Source organism: Aythya fuligula, chromosome 1 (assembly GCF_009819795.1).
Source record: "Aythya fuligula isolate bAytFul2 chromosome 1, bAytFul2.pri, whole genome shotgun sequence".
In the NCBI taxonomy this organism is placed as follows: domain Eukaryota; kingdom Metazoa; phylum Chordata; class Aves; order Anseriformes; family Anatidae; genus Aythya; species Aythya fuligula.
Genome location: NC_045559.1, coordinates 31,576,976 through 31,600,723, shown reverse-complemented (window position 1 = coordinate 31,600,723; position 23,748 = coordinate 31,576,976). Strand labels below are relative to the sequence as shown.

At 43.6% G+C, this 23,748-nt stretch overlaps 1 protein-coding gene across 1 annotated transcript in view; it reads left to right on the top strand.

Annotated features, from left to right (window-relative positions):
• The first annotated feature begins 261 nt into the window (after positions 1-261).
• The window catches only part of PRICKLE1 (prickle planar cell polarity protein 1), a 64,800-nt gene continuing 41,313 nt past the window's right edge, over positions 262-23,748 (top strand). The window contains exon 1 of the mRNA XM_032200365.1: positions 262-318. The gene's annotated coding sequence lies outside the window, so the exon portion shown is untranslated. The remainder of the gene's footprint in view (positions 319-23,748) is intronic.

Below are 23,748 nucleotides of genomic sequence, written 5' to 3'. Positions count from 1 at the left end.
CCGCCCCTCTCCCCGCCCCCTCCGCCTTCGCCCCGCCCCCCGGCTTTTCCCGACGGCGATTGGCGGGCGCGGCGGGCGGCAGCCAATGGGCGCGGCGGAAGGCGGCCGCCGCCGTCCCGGGCGCGGAGCGGCGGAGCCCCATTAGGGCGGGGAGCGGCGGCGGGCAGCGGGCACTCGCGGCGGGGGCGGCCGGCGGCGGCTCGGCTCGGCTCGGCTCGGCTCGGCTCGGCTCGGCTCGGCTCGGCTCCCGACGGCAGGGCACGGTCCCAGCGCGCTGCCTCCCCCGCTGTCAATGCGGGCGCCCCGGCGCCGCGGGAGGTAAGCACCGGGCAGCACCGGGCGGCACCGGCACCGACACCGGCACCGGCAGCGGGGGGCGGTGGTTGCGGAGCGCCCAGGGTCCCGCCGGGACCGGCCCGGGGCTGACAGCGGCATCCCCCGGCGGCAGCCGTCCGGGGTAACACCGGTCCCGTCTCTCCGCAGGGGCGCCCGATGACTTTTCTTCCTTTTTTAAAAAAAATTTTATTTTTTTCTCCTTTTTTATTTTTCCTTTTTTTCCTGTTTTAATTTTACTTTTTTTTTTCCCTTTTATTTCCTTTTTTCCCTTTTCCTTTTATTTTTTTTTCATTTCCTTTTATTTTTTTCCTTTCCTTTTATTTTCTCTTTTCCTTTTTATTTTTCTCCTTCTTATTTTTATTTCCTTCTCCCTTTTTTTTATCCTTTCTCCTTTTCCCTTTTATTTCCTTCCTTTCATTTATTTTCCTTCCTCATTTAACGAAAATCCATCAGCTCCCCCCCCCCCCCACCGGGGTGCTGCGAGCTCAGCGTCCCCCCATACAACTTGTCCCCCCTCCGCTGCGGTTCATGGGGTGCGCGGGGCACCCTATAGGTTACCGCCGGTATCCTACACCTTGAAGCCTATAGGGGCGTCAGGGGGCAGCGGCCCCACAAGTTGGTTGGTTGCGGTGCTGGGCAGGCTCCGAGCGGTGTGCCTTGCGTGGCAGGCTGCGGGCTGCTTTGGGACGGGCTCCTTTGGGACGGGCTGCTTTGGCCCCATGAGCTCTGGTGGAGCACTGGGATGTGCTGGTGGAAGGCGTTTGGCCCCTTGAGCTGTGGTGGAGCAGCGCAGGAGGTGGCATTGCTCGGATCAGGGCAGGCTTGGAAAGAGGAGGATGGCAGGGATGCTGGCTGTGGTGACAGATCCCCTTCTTCTGAGCCCTGGCACCAGGACAGCTTATGGGGCTGGTTACCCACGGGGCACGGAGCTGCTCCTGCTGGATAACAAAAGGGGCTGCGAAGAGCAAGCCCAGATCGGTCATATAGGAACGTTACCGTCGGCCGGGCAAGGTGTGCGAGCAGGGACCTTACAGGGTTAATAGCTGAGCTATTAAGATTGGAGTCAGATGTGGGTAAAAGCAACAGGAGAGTCTGGTTTTTCCCTAATATCCTGTACTATGATAACTCTGAAGAAGGTAATTGTTTAGGGGGGGAAAAAAAAAAATCTGTTTCAATTTAAGATTTATGAAGCAAGAAGAGCCTTACGTAAACACCAGAATCCTTTTCTTGTTTAGAAGGGCAAGAAATGGCCAGAAAATGTCAGCCCAACTTGAACGTGGAAGAGCACAAACTATGCGTGGATTTTCATGCGTGTGTGCAGGAATGCTCCTAATGGCACTTCCCACCGGTCCCCCTGCATCTTACGGGGACGGGGGCATTAACAGGGACTTGTGGAAAATGGCTTCTGTGCTTTATTTCTCTAGCAAACCGGTTCTTTTGAGCACTTAAGGCATTTGGGGTACATGAACAGAAGACAGCAAGTGTCCTCCGAAGGAGGAGAAACGGGGCGCAGGAGGGGGGAGCCAGGTTTTACTTCCATACCTAATAAGTTGGGAATGTAAATTTGTATACACGACGGAGATCTGAAGAATGACTTGGCACACTAATGACCTGGCTTTTCAGAACTTCAAGAGTTTGGTCTGTCTCCCCCTATGGTTATAATAAGAGATTAAATGCACTTGGCATATTTAATTAATTAGCATATGAAAATCAGATGGCTTTGACTTTGTCATTGTTTTCCTGTGAAACTTTTCTATGCTAATGAACGTCTACGTTTTACAGAGGAATTTAAATGGCTTTGGTTTGTATTATGCCTCTGCAGATTGCTTGGACCCCTTGTAATGCTCCAGCCTCTGTATCCCAGCCAAAAAACCCTTTCCCTTTGTAACGTGGCTCTTGCATAATGCATTGTCAGCGGCTGCTGTGTGCCGCTTCTGACAGAGCAGACCAAGAGCTGAGAGCTGCACTTCGGTGTAAGGGCTCTGCCTGCTTGGGTGCAAAGCCTCCTCGTTCCAGAGGTAACCAGATGCGATGGTGGAGGCCCTGTAAAACAAACAAGCTGGGGTTTGTTTCCTTTCTGCCACTACGCTGTCCTCCAGCAAGGAGATCCCTGCTGGGGCTGAGAGGGGGGGTATAAAAGAGCATGCTCTGAGGCATCACTTCTATTTATTTTTATCATGACAGTGATCCCCAAGTGATCCTAGGAAACTTGTTCAGTGATCTTGTATTGCATTAAGAATACTTGATGATGAGATGGGTGCGTAACGACCAAGTGGCTTGTATCAGTATTAATTTCCTCCCTTGTATCAAGGATGAAGCTCCAGTTTGGCCAGCACTGTTTTCTCTTCATGCTTTCTTAAACAGAGGTAAACTCGAGGTTAGCTCTGTCCACTGGTATATGCTCGTTGTAAGCCCTGCATGCCTAGGTCCTGCTCCTGGAAGTGTTTACAGAAATGAGTAGCTTTTACTTGTAAGCCTGAATTGTTTGGATTAAGAGTTGTCTAATGGGAAGAACCAGCTTGGAGAGATATAATGCAGCAATCCCTCATCTTCCCCCTCCCACCTTATTGCTGAAGAGTGATGGGAAGAAACGTGTTTTACAAGTCATAGCACACTGAAGTTGTGACATTTCTGGCAAAAATACCAAGACAGACTATCACATCACTTCACAATTTGCCAAAATTACATGTTTTTTACAGAAACAACTCCTTGGCTGCTGCTTCGCTATCAGAAGGATGTTTCCGGTTACTGAAGCAAATTTCTCAAGTGATCTGCCATGATTCTTCACGTCTTGTTTGTTTATGTTGTGAACCAAATACATGGCCCTTTTTGGGGGGAGGAAATTAAGCAAACGATCCCCATGTGAGCTGACAATTCTCAAGCATATCCTTGTGCGAGGGGATTTTTTTTATTTTTTTTTTTTTTTTTTAGTGCACAAAATGAGTGAAGTGCTCAGGCACAGGAGGCACAAGCCAACACAAACACTTCCAGGATTTCTAAAATATCTGCAAATGGCAGCTTCTTGCTCGTTCACCTTTTCTTGGAGCTCTGCCTGGAAGGCTGACTTCTTGAAAGTTCTTAACTGCAGCCGTAAGATTGGTGAGCTGCTCTTCAACATCATTGTGAACCTATCGGGCTCAGAGTGTTTTTCTAGCTCGTACACCCGTGGTAGACAGCCTCCCAGGCAGGCCTTTCATTTCCAGTGGATTACGCATCAACAAAAGCTGGAAGTGTGTTATTTCAGTTGTTCTGTACTGAAGTCATGTACTCCTGTCTAAGATTCGTGTTAGAAACATTGATTTATGGCACCCAATAGCTCGTGCTGTTCAGCCTTGTGTGCCTCTCTCCATTTTCCTTCCCTCTGTGCCGCCCCCTCCTTCGCTCTCCAGTTCTATCAAGTTGGCTGATAAAAATGTTATGGAGTGGGCTTATGGATTTATACCTGCTACAGTTTTTTTTGGTTGCCCTCTTTTTTTTATCAGAGCACAGATCCCACAGCTTGCAATTACAGTCCTTGACTTCACCAATTCTCTTTCTTTTGAAATGTTTCCAGTTACACAATATTGGCTTCGTGGAGCAGCCACATGCCAAAAAGCATTGCCAACTGCCTTCCAAATATTGAAACGTGATTGCTTTGCTTTTTGAAAATAAATTTTGTTTCCTGTGATGTTTTTATAATCACTTTTTTAGCTTGTTTGCTGTCTAATCTTGCATCCACTGGCCCCAGTCTTAATATTATATGACCTCCGAAGTAGGTTTCTCTGATGGCAATGCACCAAATCCAAAGTCTAATCTTTGAGTTAATGTAGCATATACGAAAGCTCTGGCTTTTCCCAGGATTTGATCACTGATTTGTATAATTGCAACCAGCGTGATTCAAAATCTGCATGTCAATACCGTGATGCTTATAACAAAACCTGCAGAAGCTTTTGAAATGGGATGATGTTAGTCCTTATAAAAAGGAAAAAATTGAAGTTACTCTGTCTGGGTTTCTTTGTTTCTGAAGGTGTTTGAGTGTTCTTAAAAGGAAGTAACAGATGCAGCTATGAATATAGCAACGTAGGCTTCAGGGCTGCACCACCGTGCTGGGTGGTACAACTCTACATCCATCCTCTTGTGCTGCAAGAAAGCTGCATCTTCTCTCGCTAGCCTTTACACCTGCATTTTTCGTTGCAGTCACTTGAACAGTGCAACTGAATTTCTAAAGGTATTCTGGACAGATATTGCTATGCCCCTCCTCGAAGCACACATCTTTTTGGTATTGCTCCCACGAGGAATATAAACCTCCTTCAGCACAAGCCTTGCAATTGTTCAGCTTTTACCATTTTACCCTCCCATGATCTCTTCATTAATGGAGTACCTGTGTGACGGGGATCGTGCTGGCTCAGCAAGAGCCTGCCTAGCTGCACAGGCACTCTTGCTCAACCAGCTGAGCTCGCTGGCTAGTCAGACACTGCCCTCACCCATGGCCCATTTCTCTTGCAACACAAATGCATGGTAACCATGGTACAAGTTTAAAGCCTCCTTGCACTTTCAAGTGTGGATCGACTTGTCTAACCGCAGCAAAAGCCGAGTGGTTTCAAAGTACATTAAAAATTAGTGCCTGATTAGCGAAGGTGTTTTTTAAAGAGCTCTTTTTGTAACCCGGTGCTGTAGTTAATAAACCAGAAGTTTGTACGTGTTTGTGTAAAGAAACTGCATGTGTTTGTGTGCTTGCTTACCATGAAAGTATTTTGACTTTATTTTGGCCTTTTTCCAGAAGTGTCATATCTTTGCAGCTTCGGTATTTCTGTACAAAAATACAAGCTGAGTTAACAATTCCAAATGTGAATATTTATATACTTCTAAATGAATTTTATGAAAGCATTGAAGAATTGTCTGAACCTGGTGTATTTGCATCTCTCTATGCAGACTGCCGAATGAATTATGCTAGGTCTAGAACCTCACTGGTGAATTGCAGATGTCTTTTTTACAGAAGCATACATATGGCTTGCTGAGAGCTTTGAACTGCTTCCTCAAGCTTTGCTCATCAGAAAGATCACATGGATAAAGTCCTTGTGAGTTTTTCCTGTCTTGTTTGCAAAGCATGGTGGATCTGGGTGATAAATATTGAGTTCCCATTCACCCCAGTACTGAAATGAGTTAGTCTTGTGCATATGGAATATGGGAGTAAGACACACAGAGGATATGTTTATATTTAACAAAAGTAGTAGTTGAAAATGAACGCAAAGGAATTTATAAGCCTGAAGAGCTTAGCAGGCCAATAGCCAACGAATGTCTTTGAGCAGTGCCAAACATGCAAAATGCAGACCAGGCTCTCATCTGTATGGAGGACCTGGAAGCGTGCTTTACCTCCAGCCTTCTGAGGATGTCACCCAGCACTCAGCTTTGCTGTCTTCTCAGCATTTTGGTGTGGGTCTGGATTTCCACAGGTGTCTATTGTGAGATACCACTCACAGGAGAGCAGCGTGATCTGCCTAAAGTGAGCAGTCACGTTTTGGCAGCCCTTCTCCACAGCCTGGGTCCCCTTTGGCATAGACCAGCCTTGGGAGGGTACAGGGAAGGGAGCTGAGTACCAGGGTGAGGATGGAGAGCTTGCCTCCACCTGAGGAGAGCACCCCTCTGTGATAAGTGTGAGCCTCAGATACTTGTAGTTAAATAAGAGCTGCCAAAAAGCTGTTGAATGCCTGCTCTGGCACTCTGCAAGTTGGGCACAATCTAGTTTGCTACTTGTGAGCCCCATAAACACTGAGCCTCACCCCAACCCTACAGTCAATCTGCTTGAACAATTTTCATGGGGGTTTTCAGGTGGTATGAAGCTGCAGTTTGGTGGTCCAGCCTATCAGCCAGTTTCTTTCTCAGTTTATGATTTTCCTGTTATGTAAAACTGATCTTCTTGTGAGACACCAGCTCTTCTCTCTGTAAGAGTAGCTGCTGACATATTGAACTTGAGCATTGTAGGAATGTGATGTGAACTCAGTGACATGCAGTCATCGGTTTTGTTGCTGCATGTTTATTGCTTTTCAGATTTCTTTGCAAAATCTCCTCTGACACGCAAAGCTCTATTGTCTAGTTCTGCATCTGCCACCTTCTCGGCTGTAAGTTCAGTGGGTTTATTTTCAATGTCTCCCTGTCTTTCTTCTCTGGCACTATCTGTTTATAAACCTGTCTGATACATTAGTTGCTAAGCATGTCTTAATGTCTTGGACTTGAGTGTAAAGAGATACTAATATGATGGAGACTCTTTGACTGTGATATAGTAGCACAGAAGTATATTTGCTTACCATATTTTCAGAATTGAGGTGATACCAGGCTGCTGTTCATTTAAGGGTGTGGTGTTTTTGTTCTTTTCTTTGTACAAGTCAGTGTTCAACATTTAAGCACTAACTCCAAAACATTTCAAGTTGTATATTCAAGAGCATAGGCGTTTGTTCTTGGGTCTTTTTTCACCTTCCCACAGCCTCTGGAAGTAGACTAATGCTTTGAAAGAACATCTCTCATGGAAACTAGCAGGCAGATCTTGAATTATGCGATAGGTAGAAGCCCTCCTTCGTCCAGTCCTGTGCATTTACCTTCTTCCTGCTTTCTGTTGCATACTCAATCAGTCAGTCAGGACTTGATGCCAAAGTGGGAAGACAATCCAGACTTGCTTTTCAAAAGGAGACTTCAGGCATGTCTTTTTACTGAAGTGCAGGGAAGAACCTAAACAAGTATATGAGCTGTGGCACTGGTTGTGCACATGAATGAGGGTGGGGAAAGGGCATCTCCAAGCTGGTAGTTACAGTCATACTCTGGCAGTGTTGGGCTCTTAGCTATAAATAACTTTAATTTTGTATTAAGATGGCACCCCTGATATAGCAATGAATTCAGTCTGTATTCCCTATGGAAATGCTCAAGCAATTTCCCATGCAGCGTTGTCTGGTTGTGCTGGCATGGTTCAGGCAGGGAGCTAGTGTTGGGTTGAAAAAATATGGTGTTTTGGAGAGTTTCTTGTTTCATTTTGTTTAAGTGGGCTTTCTAAATCAATATAACAGTTGTTTTAGTACGTGGAGTTCCTCTTTCATGACCTTGGCAAGGATCTCCCTAACTGTGAGCTGCTGCCTCAAGAAATGATGATAAAGCAGTAGCTTCAGTTGTGCCATCGGCTCCCAGTAGGTCCAAACCATGAAGGTGTTCTGCCATCTCTAAATCGTTTAGTACTCTGCCAGGCTTGACTTGTAAGTGGTACTGGCTGCTCTTTCTAACTACTGTAGTACTGGTTATCTGAAAGACTCTGAAGGATTTGGGGAAGATTTTATTATTTTAGTTTGGGTGTGAGTAATTTAGGCACCATTTTCTAGCACTAAAAATCGTTCAGATCCCCTTCCCAGTTTCAGGGAATGGAAAGTCTGTTCTTCACAAAGCAAATGGCCCTGTCCTTACTCTGCAGAATATCAGTAGGAAAATATAAATCAAAAATGTCTGTCAGAAAGCAAATGTAATACTTATTTCTAACAATTTATTTAAAAGCCAGTATAATGACTGGGTTTCTGACTTCTTAATGTCAATCCCAGGTCTTAAAAAGAAGAAGGGGGGGAGAGCTGTGGATAAACTGCAAGCTCACCACCACTGCTACCCCTAGCTAGAGCCTCTTTGCCTGCCTTCACTTGTGTACTCTATTGGTTTCACAGTTCATATACTTGTGTTTTTTTAAAAATCTCCCCCTGCACTCTGGTGGGAAACATGTCTGCAGTTTCCTTTTAAACACACAAGGCTTGATTCTCTTCTCACAATGGCATAAATTGTGAAGAACTCCACTGAAATCAACAAACGTAAAGACATGTAAAATGGGGTGAGAGAAGAGTCCAGGCTCTGGTTTCTATTTTTAAGTGAGTCTGGGTAACCTAAAATTGTTCAATGTGCCACTGTGACTTTATTTTGTACGTATCAGTTGCTATACTTGTTTCTCTTCATACATAATGTTTCATTTTCATATATAATACATTACAGCTAGTAATCAAATCATGATGCACGTGTCTTTGATTTAATACCTCAGTATTACTACATCAACTTTGGTAGTTAATAATCAATATGCATGGTAAGGTACTTACCTTACCAGGGTCAGACCCTACAAAATGTCTGGAGCGTAGCTGTATTTCTGTGCACGTCCCAAAGGAAAGACAGGAGTGACTACGTCCATACATCTTTAATTTTCTTTTTGGTTTTATATTCTCATCTGTGAATCTTGTTCCTTGTTATCTAGGTTCAAGATACTCATTCTACATACACAAAACCTTTTCAGCTGTTTTTCCTGTGCTCGTGAAGTGTTTGGCTCCATTCTTATGTTTTGTACATACTCAAGAATTTATTTTAACTCCAAATTTTCTCTGAACAGCTAAGTACTTGGCAATAAACCTGGAATATCCACACACAATTTCTGCCATTGCCTAAGTTTGGGTGGTTGTTAACATTTGTTTATTTTTTTGGCAATGGGTTATGGTCCTTAATTACCATCAGTAGTCAAATAACTGAATGAGATTATACAGCAGTGCTGTAAAAACTGTTCATGCTAGCTATGATCTGTACATGTGTGGGTATCTTTGAAAACAGTCGCTGCATTCATTAACCAGTGCAACAGACTCCAACCTTGCCACTATTTAGTTTCTGAAATTAATGCAGTATTCTCTACCTAACTGAAACGCTGCTTTGACTGCCTCCTTTTTATGGTTTAAAAAATAACACGAAATGGTTGACTCCTATAACGCGTTCTAACTTGGAGGAGATCTATTGGCTCACTTGAATTTTGAGCAATTTGAAAATTGCTGATGGCCACAAGGAAGTCTCTTTAAACTTGAAGAATGGGGTGGGCTTAGCATATCACTTAAACTTTCTCTAACATGGTGATGTGAGTGAAAACCCTGTGGTGTTTAGCCTCTTCTGCTGTCCAGTCCTTAAGCTTTCCTCTCCAACTTTAATCTGCATCCCTCTGCCCCCCAAGGGTGTTAAGCCCCAGTAGCTTGCTAAACCAGTGTATGGTGGTGTTATATTGGTGAGGTATCAAGTAGAGAAAATATTTAAGAGCTGATGCTTCTCACCTTTGTTCTGGTAGAACAGTCCTTGTTGTGGAAAGGAACTGGCATTCTTCTGAAGGCAGAGATGTACTAGATGTCTTCCAGTAGCAGGTCTTGTTCATTTCTAACCTGATGGCTTTGAGACTCATTTTGGCATGCCATTTGTAGAGCATTTTTAAGCTCTTCTGGGAGTCGTTATTTTGGAGACTGGAGTGCATGGCTGGAAGAGACACCGGTTTTGGTGGAATTTTCAACCTATGAGCTGCAAAAGTTGTCTTACCAACTTTGTGGATGAAGCAGCTTCCACTGAAAAGGTTCAGGAGTAGAAGAGAATCCTTCCAGCTTTGAATTGGTGTCAACCCCTGAAACCAATAAAAAGGCAGTATCACATAATAAGGTTGACTAAAGTCTCTGAAAAGACTTCATCCATCTGCTGTGTGGGGAAATGGGTGACAGAAGACTTGACCTCAGGAAATGAAGATGTATTTAGAAAGATGCAGAACTTGAACTTGTTTGGAGAAGTTGTTTCCATAAATACCGAGCTGATGGTACAGTGCTTCTGCAAGACAGAAGTCTACTTTAGGTTTAGAGCTGTTTCCAAAGCAAATTTTAGGAAGCAGTCTTTCTAGTATGTAATTCTAGAGCCATTTGCTTGCAATCTTCATCTGTATGTAGGTATCATTTAAAGATCATATATATATAGATATAGATATATAGATATATAATCACTGGATAGGTTATGTGTCTATTCCAGGCATCTTTTTTAAAGGAAAAATGCAATAAATAAATAAATAAAAAGCAAAAATGTGTAGCATCAGGAGCACATGGCACTTGACTCATATTGCTGTTCAGTTAGAGGTCATCTATATGCAAAGAAGGGAAACCCTCTAAATAGGTTTAAAACTCCATTATAATATGTAAGTGTTAAGGACAAAGACATTCATGGGGGAGAGGAAGAGGGGAACAAAGCAACATTTAAAAAAAAAAAATCCAACAGATTTTAAACTTTGTTTTCTGACTTTGTGGCCTCCTAAGGGGGAAAAAAAAAAAAAAAAAAAGATTAAAAACTGGTGTGCTGTGTAATGTGTATATATAAAAGATACATTTCTTGACAGTGTTCCAAAATTAGTGTTTGAAGACTTGTAACAATGTCTAACAAGTAACTAGTAACCTCAGCTTTCTCTCCTGTGAATCAGGTCTGGTCTTCATGTCCTAGTTAGCTTGCTTTGTGGTACTGTATGGAATAGATATGAGAAGGACATACTGCAAAATAATTTCCAACTTTCTGACTGATGTATGCACACAGCCTGGTACGGATATGGATTTCTCCCTTTAAAAGGTCAGAAGACATGAGCCTGTGCATGCCCACCAAACAGCCTTCTATTTAATTTAAAAAGTGATCTTTAGGGCTATGGGTTAAAATAACTTTTCAGAATTTCAGCCTGGGGAGCAGCTCCAGGGCTGAGGTGTTGCTGTAGCTGTTAAACCAGTGCTGGAAAGCGAATTGCCGGCCTGGAGGGCAGAGTATGCCTGCCTGAGGACGTGTAGGTGGGTCCCAGAAGTCACTGCCATACAGGCTGGCTGGGAGAAGATCACTTGAACAGTCACCTTGAAACTGCCTCAGTGTCAAATGCAGAATGAGCGATAGCCCTGGACACCTTTTGCTTAAATACTGAGATACGGGCCTTGAGTTTTAACTACTTGGCTTTGCAAAGGAAACTGGACTTGTCTCCCGGTGCCTGCCTGGCATCTCTTGAAGCAGGTTATTGCAGGGAAGAGATCAGAGGCAGGGTGTGCCAGCAGGTGGCTGATCAGCCCAGTGGAGCTGGCAAACACCGTGCTCAGGCTCCAAGGCGGCAGGAGACACGCTCCTCACTGCTCTGGTGAGGCATGGGAACCGCAGCCTGTGGTGGTAGGACTTTGGCCACTACCAGCCTCCTGTGGAGACCTCTTGGTGTTGGTGGAAAAACTTTGCATGCTTTTATCTCCTCATCTGGGAGAGGCCTGAGGAAGTTGCGGCTACAAATGTGGCGTGAAGTGTGCTGGGAAGGCGAACAAATGCAATAAGTTTTTGCTCTTCCCCCGACTCTCTGCAACGCGAAGCCCCGCAGGGAGCAGGAGCAGGATGGCCGCTGGCCGGGGGCAGCGGGTGGCCTCGCCGTGCCGCCGGCCGAGGCTCGGAGGCAGAAATCAGCGGCTGTGGCTGCAGGACGGCGCCGGCTGCAGCCGCAGCGCGGTGCTGGGCCCGTGTGGGGCCGGGAGGAGCGGCGGGGAGGCCGCTAGGTGGCACCCGTGGGATGGCGCCGGGCTCGGGCCGCGGCTGCTGAGGGGAGGCGAGGGCGCGGCGGCCCCGGGGAGCTGCTGGGGGAGCCCCCAGCCCTGTGCTGTAGGAGGGGAGCCTGTGCTTCTCTCAGTGACACTCCAGTATTAAATAAAGTGCACTTCCTTTCCCTCAAGTTGTTGTAATCCTACTCGAAATGAGGCGAATAGGTGGATGTGAAGGGCAGAGAGCAGCCTGCCAATGCAGGAACCAGGGGGGCTCGTTATCTTTTCCATTCCTCTGCTGCTTTTGTCTCTGTCAATCTGCTGCTGTCCAGAAATTGTACTGAAATCCTAAAGAAAAGGAAACGCGCCTGAGGATCCTAGCCCATATGCTCAAAAATCTGTTTGCATGAACACCTTGGGGAGTGATACCTCACCTCGCTTTCCTGTCTGAAAGAGGTGGAGCAGATTTTGGGAGGGTGTTATGTGAAGAGTTAGAGAATGTGAAATGAAACGAGACTTCAGTCTGAGGCTGTTAAGCCTGAGAGAGGGCGAGGTAAGGCAGAAGCCAGTGCAGTGGTGGTCTGTGTGACGGACCGTGGCCCTCCATATCTGGAGCATGAGCCTTTCCTCACCAGCTTTCTTTCCCTAGAAAACCCTCAGACAAGCCTGTTGTGGTAGCTGCTCGGTGAGGATGTAAGCGGTTTACTCCCCGTCTGAGTGAATGAATGGAGACAATGGCCTGATAACAGCAGCTCCACAAACATGGGAGACAATGGAAGAGAACCAAACACTTTGAAGTCTGTCTCTGGGCCCCTGGTAAGCTGCCCCAACTAGTTTAACCAGGCCCAGGAGACGGAGGAAGAAATGGGCTTTGCCGAATACCCCAAGGAGCACTTCCTTATCATCCTCATTCCTAGAGAGCCTTTGTGCTGAAGTGAGCCTGTCCTGCAGATACAGGACTAAGATAGGCCTACCTGAAATGCATCTGGTGGGGTTAAGCATTCATGTGTCCCTGTGTACATACAGTTAATGATAGATAATAAAGAGGGGGCTGTTTGGGGTCAGTAACTATTGGTCATTCTTTGCAAGGAGAGACAGGCAGGTGCTAAGTTCAGGTCTGAGTAATCCTGTTTGGCATACAAACCGTGGCTGTCATCATTCCCTCTACAGGCCTTGAGAAGAAAAAGGGCGCCTTAGGAGGTAATGACAATTCTAGGTGAACTGCTCTGTCTAAGGAAAGCACTGGTTATGTAGGGGAGGGATGCAACTCAAGTGGCAAACAGCAGAAAAGGTAACATTCTGTACAGGCGATAACCAGAAGCTCTGTGCACACGTGGAGGAATCAGAGCTGTTGAAAGCTGAATCCTGAGCTCTGTCTGTAGTGAGCCTCCTTCAACATGCATTCCTCGTCCAAGTTCAGAAGTATTACATGTGGGCAGAATCCTCAGAAATATTCAGAAAGTCTTATACAGAAAAGAAACTGGGAGGAGATGCTGACAGAACTTGAACATTTGGCCAACTTCACCAAAATATAGATTAAAAGTAAAGCAGTGATTTTCTTGGAATGGTAGGCATATGATTTGAGAGTTTTTAGCTAAATCCTTGTAAGTGTTATCCTGTTCACATGAAAAGTGTTACTGGCTTTATAGCCTTCCTGATAGGGATGTAAGACAGGAGCGCTAATAATGAATCACCTGAGTGGCAGGCATTGAAGCCATTATCAAATAGACTAGAAGGCATTTTTTCTGTCCTCTGCAAATAGTGGTTAGTGCTACATCAAACAAAGACCTGTCCCCCATATGTGTACCCTTCTTCCCACAAGAAAAAGAAAACATTCTTTCAGGTTTTTTTTTTTGTTCCTTGAATTCAATCTTGGGAAAGGAAACCCTCAGTAGTAAATAATTAGGTTAGGAGCTAGCAGGACGGACTTAAATGAAAGTGCCTCCTTCAGCGATTCCTCTCCCATCTTAATTGTACAATGGACTTTCTCAGTGCTGCTTCCTGGTATTCATCCAACCCTGAGTACCTGTAAACAATTAACATTCTCCCACATGGCACACAAACCCTTGGTCAGTGTTTAACAGGGTATTTGTGTGTGGCAGCAGATTAACCTCTCCTCGAGGAATCCCTCTGTCCTCGTTCTGCCTCTCTTCCTTTCCGCTCAGCTGTTTGTTGCTCAAACATTTGGTTTATATGCAGACTCTAAATACACTCTTGCTATATGATGCTAGTCTCCTCTGTCCTGAGAAGAAGCTCTAATTGCATCAAAATACTGGTTTTTCAATTGCATATCTGTAGTAGTCCCTACCTAATCTGTTTGCACCTACATAATCAGTTTGTTGTAGTAATAAGCTGCTGATAGGAATGTGCTGTTCCAGTCTTAGTGGAAAAAAATGAACTCTCTCCTGGGCATTCTGTAAGGTTTCTCTTACTGCTGTTGTCTTCACATATTGGATTTGAGCAAAGTATTTTACTACCAGCTTCTGAACTGGGGCTCTGCTTTATTTATGGCACAAGAGTGCCTACCATTACCTTTCACAACATTACCTGTCGTGTCAGTGCCATGACAAGAGCTGGAGATGCCATGTAATGCGGCATGGCTAGTGCCAATATCTCCCAAATTTTAAGACTGTATTTCTGTCCAGCCCCTCTGCTTTTAAGACAGGGTGCAATATTTGCCTCGCAGATGTCTGAATGCTCTAATGTTGCATTCTTGTGCAATGGCTTGGAGATATTGCAACTGTCTGTATTTTAAAGCAAGAAAGACCTGTGGTGCTCTACAATTCACAGAGCCCTCTAATGTGGAATATGTACAAATGAGCTCACTCTGGAAAGCACTTATTAGCTAGTGGTAAAAGTAACTCCATAAAAACAACCCAGCACCCCAATCCACCTCCTAGAAAAAAGTAAAAATGGACAACTCTTGTGTGCTTCTGGAAAATAAAAGTTGTCTCTCAAATGACAGTTTTCTCTCCTGATTGCTCAGTGCTGGTGCTAGGCATCTTAGGCATCTCATGCAATCAGCAGCAGTTAAAATTGCTGTATGGAAGTGCTCAGTGCTGCTTTTAGAAAGGAAAACAAGCCTGAAATTTTTGAATGTGTAGCTGTATCTGAGATGTTGGTCCCTTGAACATCAGCAGCAGTTGGAGCACTTCAGGAGTCAGTAGTACATACTGCCTGTAATCATCTTAGTCTTGAGATCGTCTTGGCCTGCTCAAGAAGGTGACTCCAAGGATCAAAGCTGCACACATCCTACACTAAAAGAGAGTAGACAACAAATTACTGGGAATAATTTTACCCAGTAATGTAAATGACTGACAAATAGACCAAAACCTGCAGAACAGGGGAGGAATAGGAATGGCCCTTACTTCTTAAGCAACTTTTAAAAAAAAAAAAAAAAAAAAAAAAAAGTTAATGGAAGACTGCAGTGTCTTAAATATACTTTTCATCTAAAAGTAGAGTTAATTTTATTTGAAACTTGGTACTAAGATTTATGTATTCTAAGTTCTGTACGGACTGTTTTGTCTGTCTGGCCACTTCACATTAACGACAAAACTAGGAGCAGATTGGAGTGATAAGGTGGAACCCCGAAGCTGCTTCCTGTACATGATCTGTAGTGTTTTTTAAATTCTTTTCTTATCACCTTCTAATCATGTCTGGCAGCATAACACATGCCTTCAGGGGATGATAGTCTGTGGTCACGTTGGATTTCTGTCTTTAAGTTTTCTAGCATAGATTTTAGGATGCTTATATTGATCAGGTAACATTTCTACCTCTGAGTGGATCGTGTGCTGTCTGCATACCCATGGGTATTATGTATGAGTAGTGCAGGAGCCCAAAAAAATGATTATGAAGGCAACAATCCGCAGTTGCTATTCCGTAGATCAATATTTATGCTGTGACTGGAGCAAGCTAGGGTTCAGCAGGGTTATTAGCTCAAGGAGAGCCTAGTGAGGTAAACACAGTTATCATCTCAGTGTTGCTTCAATCTTAAATAAAAAAATCAAAACAGAAAAGCGTGGTTCTGCTCGTCTTTGCATGCATAGAGACCAGCGAGGCTCAGAAAGGCTCTTTGCAGAGGCAGCTCTGGCATCTCTGTTCTCCGAGTTGGAAACATGCCTGTGCAACTCTGCCAGCACCAGCTGAGATGTGGTTCCTGTTGCCTGTTAGTCCTGCGATAAGTTGGTTTGAGTGGATAATTTCAAGATGTGGGTCTAGAGATATTAAAGAAAACTGAAACAACTGTTAACATTTTTTTTTTTTTTTTATAGAACTTGCTTATGAATGTCAGTACTGCACCTGAAGTGGGGGGAAAGGACGGAATGTCTTTCCTGGGAGCTATCATAGGGCTGATCAGTGGGAAGTGCCTTTTTATTCTGTAGAATATTCTTCATATCATGTGTTGGTTCTTGTCTGTTAACTTCATCGGATGGCCTTTTCCTGTTTCTGAAACGCTTTTCTTCACGTTTAATACCTCTAATGGCTGTTCAGTCATTTCAAAAGGTAGGCAGCTCTCTCCCTTCACAGAAGCGTGTAATAAATGTCAGAGATGTTTTCCAGTGCACTTTGTCTTACCCATAAAACAAGGACAGGGTTTTCTTGTTTGTTCTGGAAGCTCAAGTAAGTTCACTGGAGGGCTCACGTTACACAACTGACTACTGATCACTGCTTCCCAGCAGCACTTCTGTTTCATAAAACCAGCCTAAAATATTCACCGCCTTGTTCTGTGGGATGGGTATCTCAGGTGCCACTGGTGTCTTTTTTTTTTTTTTTTTTTTTTTCTTTAATAGGATTGAACCCATTTGAAGGACACAGTTTGTGAGCTGCTTCTTTAAAGCCATCATGTGGTGCATCAGGGCAACTTCTGGACAAAAAACTTCAAGCATTTAGTAAGCATTTAGTACCCCTGGGGAGATTTTCTTTTAAAATGAAGTTCTAAAAGCACTGAAAAAAAACATCTTGTTTTTTGTTGCACTCTGAAGTTCCTAACTCCTAAGCTGATGCTTCATGAGGCAAAACTCTTGGGCAAATTCACCTGGTATAAAAATAATCACTGAAGCTTCCAAAGACATTGCCAGTTGTAGTCCAAAGTTATCACTTTGAGACCAAGTATATCTTTTTAATCAAACATCTGTACCCTGGGAAAGGTGAAACGTGTTATTTAAGAATTTATTGTCTGTTCAAATCCGTATAATTCTCAAGCTGTGCCTGTTCATTTGACCTGCCTTTAGTTTGTTCAATAAAATGCTGCAGTACTATTTCTACGGAATACCTTCAATGTTGGGAACAGGGTTAACTTCTGGCAAATATTGATTACTTTGATACTTCTTGGCTGTGCTTCCAAAAAAAAATTAAGAGGATATCAAGTAAAGGCTTACATTTAAAGTCTGAATGTGCTTTTTTTTCCTCTCTCATATGTTTTTTCCCTTATCAGTGGGTCTGTCAGGAAGGCATTGAGAAAACTAAGCTTCCTACATAACTTGTCTCCCTTGCATCCAAAGTACTGCTTATATATTTTTTTTTTCCTGTTGGTGGTTGCCTTGCTCCAGACTTAGGTCTACTCTTCTCCCACTCAAGGACTTGAGCTCACTGGTGGGTATAGAAATGTTGATTGTGGAAAAAAGCTTCTCATGGGAACACGGTAGTTTACCGTTCAGCAGTAAAGATGCAGGAGGCAAAGATCAACTAATTGAGAATCTGGAGATAAAGAAGACAAAGTAATTACCTTATCTACTTCTCAAACTGCTCCTTCATTTACTTGGACAGAAACAGGCTTACAGTTACCCAGTATTAAAAGGGTAATGAGATGGCAACATAGCTCTGAGCAAAGTGGGAGCTGTACGCTTTGAAGGGTAACTTAGCAAGAGCCTTGTACTCATCAGCAGACAAAGCCGTTGTAACTCACTGAAGTATGAGCAGTTCTTATATGTGTGTATCTCATAGCTGTTTTCTTTAAATAAGAGGGGAAAAAGAAGCAAATGCAACTGGTATTAGACTTGAAATACTAAAAATCCTGCTTCATGGAAGGCAGCCAGCGTGCTGCATGTGAGGAGTTTGAGCACAACTATAAAACATCAGTCTTCACCTCCATCAATCGTCAGAAAACTGAGTTTTGGACCCTAATACTACCACCCACATTCACTTGTGTCAGGTCAAACCCTGATACAAAAGCTCTGTGAGTGTTGGCATGGTTACTATGTTCTCCCCAGGAGAAGGAAACAGCTTCAGGAGGTCATTTGGCCTTACCTTCTCTCAAAGCAGCACTGACTGAATTCAGATCATCCTGAATCAATGCAGCATCAGGACTTCTGCACCAGATCCATTAGCTTAGCTGATCTCTTTACATATAATATTTTCATACGTTAAAGATACCTGTGATAGTTCTTGTGTTCCAACTGAAACAATTGAAATAATAAAAAAATCCACTTTTTCCTTGCCTCGTATGCTCAATGAACCTTTGAGGGTACCGTACTGCATCACAGTTGGTGACGGTGTGTGTATGGACACACTCCATGGCTTCCTTGGTTCTTGGGCTCTTGACTGCTGAAGTAGCTGGCTGCATGTCTGTAAAAGGCACATCACTGACAACGTCTTCCAAGAGCTGTGAGGAGGTAATTTAGAATCTATTAGGTTATAAGTATGATTTCTTCTGGAAATAGGTTCTAAAATATTAATTTAGAAGCCATAGTCATGAAATATAGGCAGCAATTCTCCACTGAATTTGGTTTTATGTAGCTGTCATGTGCTGTAAGTGCTAAACAATTGAGCTTTCTTATGCTCGTGAGCAATGTCCCACAGCAAGCGTAGGACAGCAGCCACCTGTGATCTGTGTGGCCAATGAAACAAATCAGATTTGTTCCCAAGATGTTTACAAGAACAGGAAAGGCTTCAGAAAGAACCACTTAGGAATGCGAGTCTACATTAATTCCAGAGGAAAACACATATGAAATGATAGAAGATTGTCATCTCCTAAATCTCCATGGTAGGAAATCAGGTTTGGAAACTGGTCATTTGGAATAAATGGAAGTCCAACACTTACAACTGAGCTCAGACCTCTACATTTGGTCTGGTTTACATACAGGACGTCTGAATCGTGCTCCCTTGCAAGCTGCTTAAGTCACATGCTCATGTCTTTCAGACAAAGTTTCTGAGTGTGGGTTCCTTCCAGGTGATCTGGGAGTAACGGGGAAGTTTGGTAACTCATAACTACGCTTTAATGAAAAAGTAAAACTCTGAAATTGTGGATACCCAAAAATGGGTTCCACAGGGGTTTGGTGGAAGTTAGCTTGGGTGGGGGTTATGATAAAGATTGTTCTTAAAATCCCAAGGCTGTTCTGGGCATCTGAGGGCAGTTTGAGAATTGTTTGAAGCATTGGGGCATAACGGGCCTGTTGTTGGTGAGGGCTGATGGTGTAGGTAGGTAACGTGGCCGTGCAGGGAAAGCACGCACTTTCTAGGGACTCCACTGTTCTGCACCAGTGTGCAAATCCAGGCTATGGAGCAAACCTGTTCTTTCTTTTTTGTGTCCAGCATGTGAGTCTACACTGTTCAGTCAGATTGCGTTGTTGTAGATAAATAATTAAAGCTTCTTTTTTTTTCCATAAGTGTTAATCTCTGCCAGATGCTTGATTGAACATTCAAATACTTGGGTTGGATGTAGAAGGTGATATTATACTTTAAAACTCACGTGCTCTTTGCAACTCCAGATAGCTAAACCCTACCTATAGTAAATTTTTGTCTCTTCCCTCTTCCTTACCCCAATGTGCAACTGCAAAAGGAGAGGAAGATCGGGTGTGTCAGTCCGAAAGTGTAAGAAGAATGATTTGGCATAGATACGAAGATAACGCCTTGAGAAGAGGAGAGAGAAAAGTGCTCGTGTAGGGCCTGCTTCGGTTGGCTTTGAGTGCTATTTAGATAAGCGTGGCTGTGGTCTGTCTCTTCCCTCGCAGTGGCGTTACTGCTTGTCTGACCTCATGGTGAACCGGCTTAAGGAATCAAATCAACAGGAAATTTTGCTTTGCTTTTTTTTTTTTTTTTTTTTTTTTTTTTTTTTTTTTTTTTGGCAGAGTTTGTTCTCTGCCTGTTTAAATTCTTGAACGGTTGCACCATGAGATCAACCGAGTGCCAGTGCTGGCATGAGGAGGCTGCACAGTCAGCACAGAAGAGGAAGGACAGAATCCTCACAGCATCCCAAATGTAAGTGGGTTTAAGTGGTCCTTACGCTGTACCTCAAAAGTCCACAGTTACCCAGTTCTTGTTTATCTCTTGCTGGGGATACACCCTACTTCTCTCTCTTCTCTCTGTTGGCTCCCTTAGGACCCTTTTCTGAGAGTGCAATGGTCCTCAGAGATGTTGACCTGTGTTGAAATCATTGTGGAGGCTGCTGCCCATGGTTACAGCTCTTGGCATTGATCGTTGGGGGTTAGAGCCCTCTGCCTTCCTTGCCTCCATGAGCTCTGCCATGACCTCTGGCCTCTTTGCAAAAACTGTGAGAGTACCTTTGTCCCTTCTCTGAAGTCCTGTGTGTATTTGTAGATCTGTGCCTGGAGACACAGGAATATTTCCTCTGTCTTGAAGGCACCTGGAGGTACATAGTGGGAAATTTTTTCTGGAGCTTCAAGGTGCCTAGGTAAAGAGTGCTGAGGTGGGGCAAGGGGAAGCATATCCCTGAGTCTTTTAGGTCTGGGATGAGAGAAGTAACTTACAAAGCTAAGCAAACTTTTTTTTTTTTTTCCTGTAGACAAAATCTGAGAACTCTTTCCCCTACTGCCTTTCTTTAAGGTACAGTAATCAGTACAGTATAATTACTTCTAAATTAAAAAAAAAAAATAAAAAACGTATGTAGTTAATAGCATGTTCAGTTCCATTTTCATCTAATCTTCTGAGCCTTTTTCTAGGGCACTATGATTTGTTTTTTGAAAGTACCAGGAAAAGACTCCAGAGTTCCTCTTCCAAAGGAAGAAGGTTTAGATTTGCACATCTCAGTAGCGTCATGAATGATCCTGATACACCTAAAGATCAAAGAGAACAAGAGCGAGAGATTTAGAAATGCTTTGCAATAATCATCAACTTCTAAAGACTGCTACAGCTTGGTAGATCTTGAACACTAAAGTTGGTCCATCTGCAGTGCGACAGTGCTGCGTGCTTTTGGAAACATCTTCTGCATGTTCTGTCATCAGCTTGATCATTGGATCTGTATCATACCCACAAATGCAAAATCAGGTCTGCGCTCACAAGAAGCTCCTTGTCTACATCACACACAAGCAGAAAAACAAGAAAGCTTAACAAACCTGACTGCATTCTCACTGTGTCCCCATTACCGTGTTCTTAAGGAGGATTTCAGAGGTCCCAGATTCGGGGGCTTGGAGAGGAGTGCGGTGCCAAATTGCTTGTAGCTTACTCACTCAGCTTAACTGGCTTTCAGTGTTGACAAAGACAACATTTCCCTTCCTGAAGGAACTCACAGGGCACTAAAACTAAGTAACTGTCATTTAGAGGACGATGCTCTGTCGTGAATTTATATTGTTATAGATATCTCTGTAAAACTAAGTAACTGTCATTTAGAGGACGATGCTCTGTCGTGAATTTATATTGTTATAGATATCTCTGTAAAACACAAATGCACTTAAAAGATATTAGTATATACTTTCAGAGGGCGAACTTCTTGATTTGAGTGTGTTACTGTGAGTCAGAAAAACTGGTGATAACCAACATCTTAACTTTTTTAATTAAACAGAAATTAAAGGTGTGTTGTGGCTATGAAGTCCTTGCCAAAATTTTTTACTTTATTATATCCTGCTCCTGGGGGAGGGAGGTCCTTATTACAGCTGTGTAATAAGCAGGCCACACCATGCTTTAGCAAAGAAGCCAGTAATAGGTGTAGAAATGAGTTCATTTGAAGTGATACCTTTATTTAAGCGAAGATGGACTGGTGCAGAAAGTCTGTATTGCCAGCAATCTGTGCTGTTCTTACTGTGCTTTAATTTACATATGCATTCTCATGACTGTAAATCTCTTTTTTTTTTAAAAAAAAAAAAAAAAAAAAAAGGCACCAGATTTATTCATGCAATTAAGAATGCAAAACAAGCCACACATCCTCGCACGGCCAGTTGAACCATTAAGTGATCTCTTCGGCTACTATGTTGTTTGCTGATCAGAAAGCCTGGATGTTTAGAAAAGATGAGTACACAAACACAGAGCAGGAAAGGACTGGAACATAAAGCCAGATTGTCCAGCTGCAGGAAAAAAAGGGAAAAAAAAAAAAAAAAAAGCAAATTCAGACTGAAGTTGCTGAGGTTTCTGCAGTGCTTGGTCGGTAATGCATTATCTTGCCGTATTCTTGACTTCGAGCAGCTATTGTGCTGGAGTGTGGGTCCCGGCTGTCGAAGGGTTTCCCACTTTCTGCCTGCAGGAATGATGGCTAGAGCTTGGAGAGGCCAGATTGTCTGGCTTTTTTCTCTTTTCTCTCTCTCTCTCTCTCTCTTTTTTTTTTTTTTTTTTTTTTTTTTTTTTTTTTTTTTTTAACCAACCTTGTTTCCAATCTGGTCTGAATGCAATCAGTTATCTGTAGATAGCAAGCAGTGACTGGCTATGAATAATGTCTGTGGTACTTGCGAGTGACATCTGTGACTTGCCAGACAGCCTACGTGAAATGCTTCCAATCATCTAGATGGTGCTCGTGCACGCACGCAGGAGGGGACCGCAGCCCTAGAGCAAGGACAGGGCTATGCTTCACTTCAGCAAGTCATGTGCTGCTCTAGCCCAGGATCCACAAATTGGGGTGTACGTGCACCGCTCTGAGGTGGTGCCCAGGCTGGTGCAGGGCCACCAGCTGCTCCTGCTGCTAACGGTTGTGCCTGCTCCTGCCATTATACGAATGGTGAGACACAGGAAAATGAAAAGACTTTGGGAATCCTTTGTTTGAACAGTTTGCAGAATGCTTCCTTTGCCGTGGGAGCTTGTGTATCGTGGTCAGTTTATAAGGATATGGAAAGCTGAGTTTTCGCTTCAAGGCTCAAACCCACAAATCTTTTGAAAGCGGTAACATGGATGGTAGATCACCCAGCAGATCTTCAGTGTGGCTGAAGAGAGGGTATTTTAATAGACTTGTAAGCCTCATCTGTCCCTAAGAATGGAGCCGAGGGACAGTTGCTCTGTAGCAGGTGAAAACATCAGAGCTAGGGTCTAAAAGCCTCTGGTCCCTCTGCAGTAAGGGGATACCAAACAGTCTGATTTGAAGGGCTGCAGTTGCTTACTGCTCACACTCACAATCTGGAGAAGATAATGATAGCAGATTGCTCTCACTGCCACAAGTTCTTTATTCCACTTCATTTCGTGATGCCAATAGGCTTCAGCCTAACGATTCTGGTGTGTTTCCCTGCATGCCCCAATGTGTCTACACTTCTCTGTGCTGTTCATGTTTCCAGGTGGGTCAGTGTTTGCAACCCTTCAGAAGAGATGGAAATGTTTCTTTTAGGGCTGAAGGAAATAACAAACTTATTTAATGGAACAAAATCCACTCATTTTTCTGTAGCCTCTCACATCTGTTAACAGTCCAGAATCTTGACTGAAGTGGGAATCTTTAGAGAGATGCTCAGTTCAAAGAAGAAATTTGTCTGCCATGCCTGAGTTTTTCTTCGGGGTTGGCAGAAGCAGGAAGATGACTCTAGCGCAGGTGGTAGGTATGCTAAGCAGAGAGGCTGTTTGAGAAGAGCTCTAACAGCTGCTTCTTTCTAAGACACAAGTCTTACAGCTTTGAAGCCTGCTGATGTATAGTGCTGGAAGCTGTGTAAGGGTACTGTTATTTCTATGATGTCTTTATGCAAATCTAGAATGCAAAATATTTAGAAGCTTAAATAGAGTTAAACTCATCATGCTAACCTAGTCTTACAGACTGAAAAGAAGAAAAAAAAAATCCCAGAACGTAGCTATTACTTGTGTGGGGTTCCTTGCCAAATGGGCTTGACAGTTCAAGGTAACTGAGTTTAATTATGTTTGTGTTAATTAGGATTTCTGCTTAAGGAAATCAGCCAGGGTTGGGGTGGGGATGAGATGCTTCATGGTACTGACCACATTTGCATGCAGTTTGTCCCCTGGA